Source organism: Mytilus edulis, chromosome 14, assembly GCF_963676685.1.
Source record: "Mytilus edulis chromosome 14, xbMytEdul2.2, whole genome shotgun sequence".
Taxonomy (NCBI): Eukaryota; Metazoa; Mollusca; class Bivalvia; order Mytilida; family Mytilidae; genus Mytilus; species Mytilus edulis.
In genome coordinates, this window is record NC_092357.1 from 49630168 (window position 1) to 49635886 (window position 5719).

The following is a 5719-nucleotide window of genomic DNA, read 5'->3' on the forward strand; positions in this document are numbered from 1 at the left end:
GAACAAAGGTATAAAGTCCTAATATGTACCTTTTTAAACGCCTCAATCGTATAAAATCACCGTTTATAATGCTAGTGATGGTCTATTCTTTTGTCACAACATTTTAGAAATGTATTATGATCTGTAATTTTGATGCTCGTCAATATAGTAACGAGAAATTCATCAGATCAATTACAATAAGTGGAAGGTTGAAGTGTAAACATTCATGAAAAGATTTATTTCCAAGCAGGACAAATCAATCTTGATATCAAGTCAATTCAATTGGTGTACCTCTAAAAAGTTCAATTCGTCGTATTTAATATGTCACCCGTATGTAAATTGTACTTCACTGGTTTAATACGAACACATCACGTGTCTTTTAGAAATCGAACACTCTTATTCAATGATATTCCTGCTTATACGACTGTGTGTTTGTATTCAGAGTAATGATGTGTTAGCACTCAACCAAACTTTCTTTCTGGCCTATAATGATGTGTTAGTATTCAACCAAACCTACCTTACTAATCTATATTTAAGAAACTGATAGTTGCATTTTTTTTAACTTAAACGTTGAGTTTTTTTTCTTTTTAATAAATCAAAGATTTTCTTTTAATTTCATGTCCTCTCTTTGTTTTTATATCTGTAAGATGTCAATATTGTAACAATCGTTTAGAGTAACTACGTAAACATATGCATTTATAACATGAAACCGTGAGCTATCACATATAACTTTGTCTTCAGTTTGTCCTTCCATCCAAGTCACAATTTGTATATGTAAACCAGTACAGGTCAAAATACGGAACTACATCAATACACGACAACTACTGAACATCAGATTCCTGACTAGGGACATGTACAAACAAATGCAGCGGGTTTAAACGTTTAAATAGGTACCAACCTCTACCCTTATCTGTATCAATAGTGTTACATACCAACATAGAAATACGCACTGTATAACATTCATTGAAATGACTTAACTCAATCAGAACCAATATTAACTCAAGTGATTACACATTGTACAAATAAATTTGATATATGATAAAATGTTGATACAAAACCAATAAAATAAATATAGGCAACAATAGTACATTGCTGATATATATGTTCCTTTATCACGAATGTATAAACGAAGTTCTGTTAAACAGATTACCGAAATAAATCCAATTATTTTCATTATCATACATCACTGGGTCGATACCTCGACTGGTGGGCAGAGTTCCCAGCGGTATCATTAGCTCAGTAGTCAGCACTTGGGTATAGACATTATTTCTGATAATCGTTTCTAAATTTGTCTGTTTATAAATTTTGGAATCATAAAGAAACAATAGTAAATAAAAATAACATAGAAAAATAAAAACTAAGCAACTCGAACCCCACCAAAAAAAGAAACTGGTGTCATTAAAAAAAATATTTTGTTAAAGAAACTGGTGTTAAAACAACGGGCTGTTTTTATTATGTTCATCACTGGATCGATACCTCTAAGTATAGACTAGTTGTCCCCAATGATATCATCAGCTAAGTTGTAAGTACTTCGGTAGTGACAAGTTTTAAAACGATCCTTTCCTAAATTATCCTTTTAATAATTTTGAAATGAAAAAAAGAACCCAAAGCTTTCAACCTCCTCAAGCAAAGTTGGCTTAACATGAATCAAGTAACTTTTGGTCGTATTGCTCTCCAATGGTTTCAGTTCTTATAAATCCCTTGCTTTCAAATATTTGGCTTTTAGCGTTCTTGATCAATGTAAATATAGAAAAGAGCTTCAAATAAATAGAATTTTATAACGTGGTGTTTACATTTTCTGATGTTCACATTAATACAAATTCAATAAGGTCGAATTATTCACTTGCAAGTGACTATTACATCAGCGATATTTTTAAAGTTTTGTTTGACAAAACAAAAGCAAGGTGACTTCTTTAAGTGAATTATTGCATCACTTTCCTCAATCCTATTTTCTTTTTTCTTTTTTTTTATCTCGTTGCAATGCTTTTTCTAGCAATTTACACATGGTTTTCCTGATCCTTGTTCCGCTGCATTTTTGGATCTCGTTTGTTCGATAATGTTTTGTTCACTCTATATAGTATAAACAGTAGCCAGGTAAGCACAAGCGCACATACAATCACGATGTTATATATAACTAATGGTTCACAGGCAACCTGTCCTTTACCTAAAATAGGAAAATGATTTTATATGAAAATGTGATTGTTCACTACAAGTTTAACAAAAAACAAACATATGGTTTACTTTTACAAATTGTTACTTAGTTGTAAAGTTCTCCCATAGGCACTTATATCAGATCTTCTACCTATATAAGGAAACATATTAACTAAACATGCTATATGCGTCAGTGCAATCATTGCTTAGGAGTCATCACTTTTTTGTTGAGATACTTGAAATGTTTAATCTATAATGTATATTGTTCACCAACTTAAAATTATCAAAAAGCTGAGGTTTCAAACCTTCTATATAAGAATATCATACACGAATTTTGTATTATTTCAGAAGTGCTAGTTTAAAAGCTCTTGAACGTACATCGATTGCATTAGTGCATTCATTTGTTTCGAATTCAGCACTATTTCGGGGTGAGTTTTGGGTAAACAAAACTGGCGTGTGGCTTATTAAATGAAGCCCACAATCGTTTGTGTATTTTAAGTACTGTTTTGGTTGCGTTATACTATATATCAGCTTGGTTGTAGACAAATTGTCTTTACAGACAAAAAAGAACACAGACTTTCTGTCTGCAACCTAAAACATTTTAACATCCTTTTAACGAAAAATGAGTATAAATATTAAAATTTTCAAATAATTGTCCGCAATAAATGCATTACTTCGCGCTACATGTATCTAAAGCATGATCTCGTAATTATATATATACATGTAAAAGGTAAACAATAAAGGCAAGCTTGTCGCACATATAAGTAATCATGTTCTTTGCACTTCCTGATTCACACTATATTTAAATGAGTATATTAATTTCAAAAAGAAAAAGTATTAAACTATGACTTAGAATCTATCATTTTCCCCTATTTTTATTCTGAGAACAGTTTCATTGTAAGATATGACACAAAACAACAGATCCTGTTTTTCGTTTTTACTCATTTTCAACATTAATCATTCATAGGTTATCAACTGATGGCAAACTCCTTTTTGTGTACATTATTTATACTTTTTGATATAGTCAATATTATGCGATGAGTTAGACCACAACTTTAACGAACTTATAGTTTGCCCTTTTAGCTATCTGTTATATGTTTCTTATAGTTAACAACAATGACAATTTTGTTGTTGGTGCTCAATGACCTTTGCTAGCAATCGCCAAACAAGTCATGCTTTAATGCGACATACCTGTTCTATAATTCGATCTGTTGTCTGCTACTGCACCATCGTATGTTTTAGTTACGCTTTGGAAAAGAGCTTCACTTGTAATATCCTTGATAAATGATGTAGTTTTGACACCTTTTACATTCGATTTAGTGGTACTGTCATGGTAGCATAATTCCTTGGTCGGACAAACACATTTTCCTGTTTCCGAATCACACGTAAATCCAGCAGAACAGTTGCACATCTGTTGACATCTGTTACCAAATTTACCAGAAAGACACGCTTTAACTTGAAAAATGCTAATGATTTTGAATATATGTTACTAATGAGTCACTGATGAGTCTTTTGTAGACGAGACGCGCGTCTGGCGTATATATAAAATTTAGTCCTGGTATCTATGATGTGTTTATTTAATCATGTTTATGGTATTCACAAGTCAAATTTACTAATCAATGATGACTTTTGAATTATTTTGGATACCAAGTTATCTAAGGAAATTTGAGATTACAAATATGTGTTTGTTTAACATGTTTAATGCATGCATAACATTTCCTGTTAAGATTTCATGTATAGTCACATACGACAATGTACGACTAGACATTTGCGTTTAAACGAAATATAATCAATAAAATTACAATTGAACCTTTTTCATTCGTAGAGTTAAAACATATTTAAATTAATTTACCAGAAATAACGTTAAGCGGACAACTGTTTCACGTTTAAAATATAGACACCATATATACATGTATGTGCATAATCAAACACCGGTATCAATTACGAAAATACCAAATTAACACGTGTGAGTTAATTGTTTTGTTTGTTATATAATTTGTAATAAAAATTATATGAATACTATACAAATAATTGAAGACAATGTTATATATATTTGTATAAACTCCATTTAGTTAACACGTGTAATATGTAATACTACAACCATTCAAATTGGAATTGAGAAAAATGTTGTGCAGATACATTCAATTATGTTGAGCATGTTTATTAACCTTTGCTTCGAATACAGAAAACGGAGTTCAGCTTTCAATTGTGATATGAAAAAAAGCAAAAAATCACAAAACACGAAAACAGTTGGGTCTATCAAGATTATATACAACATCGACAATTATCTATACATACTTTTCTCGCACGAATCTCCTGAGAAACCGTCATTGCAGACACACCCGTTTACTTTATGACACACTCCGTCATTGAGACAATTACATCTGTATTGACATCTAAAGCCGTAGTGATCATCCGGACAAGACAGTTTACATTTTCGTCCATATTGACCAGCCGGACAACCTAAGTACGAAATGTATTCTACAAGTATTACATAACATGAATACCCATCAAAAGTCCCAGTATTAGTCGACACACACCAGATTTCAAATTCGTCTAAAATCGTATTGCCGTTTCATTATTGTGTCATTATCAATGCTTGCAACAGTAATTACCAGATGAATGCAAATGAAGTAAACTTTATACATAAATACTTGATAATGTAAGCCTTTAACTGTATTGATTTATTCACTTAGTTTGTATGAGTAACATTTTTTGTACTTGTGTTAGTCCAATTAATTCTACTATACCGGGATAGTTGAATATATTTCAATGACACATCCAAACAATACATAAGTATTTGTCTCAAGTACAGATTTTCATATGCGTACCTTTACATAGGCCATTCACTTCATGGAAATCATCACAACAGTATGCATAGGTACTATGGTGGAAAAAGATGCTGGAACGTCTGCCAAACAAATGAAGCATCGACATTAACAGTTAAGATATTCATCAATGGTATTAGTCACATGATTGTGTAACTGTATTCTATTATATAATTTTATTGGTAGTGTATTTGCCTGCAATTATAGTGAAGAACTTTAGTTTGCAGTATTGAGAATGTAATTGATATTAAAGGCCTGTAGGCACACTAATCCTATGAATGTGTTGTTTTGTTTATTAAATAGTTTATATTCGTTTGAGCTGGCGAATTAGAATAGAACATTGTATATACATAACCATGACTTAACAGAGTCAGCGTACTGTAGACATATGCATAATATCTAATTTGTAATACTATGGAAGTATTCGTAATTAAAAAGCAGTCTCCCTTCGTCTTTTGAAAACCTGAAAGAAAAACGAACAAAGTACTCACCCGATTATAGGGCCGTGGCAAATGTGATCTCCACTTAAATTTACAGCAAGTCCAAACTGAAATATTATAACTGCTGAACTAATCCACATGTTTGTGCCTATAGGTTTGAGTACATTGAATCATAAAGAAGCAAAGAAAACATACGACATATATAATTTGGCAGAGACGATAGCTGCATGAATATACAAGTATCACATATTTATGCTTGTTCTATGAATACGTACGATTTCCTTGTCTTTATTGATAATGTATCAATTGTTTGGAAAACAT

General features: G+C 31.5%; 1 long non-coding RNA gene across 1 annotated transcript; it reads right to left on the reverse strand.

Moving 5' to 3' along the window:
• Positions 1–1999: 1999 nt before the first annotated feature.
• On the reverse strand, positions 2000–4589 carry LOC139503879 (uncharacterized). The gene is made up of 3 exons (XR_011659211.1): positions 4429–4589; positions 3322–3585; positions 2000–2143 (listed from the first exon to the last, which is right to left on the reverse strand). It is a non-coding gene; the product is annotated as an uncharacterized lncRNA (long non-coding RNA).
• Between the last annotated feature and the right edge of the window lie 1130 nt (positions 4590–5719).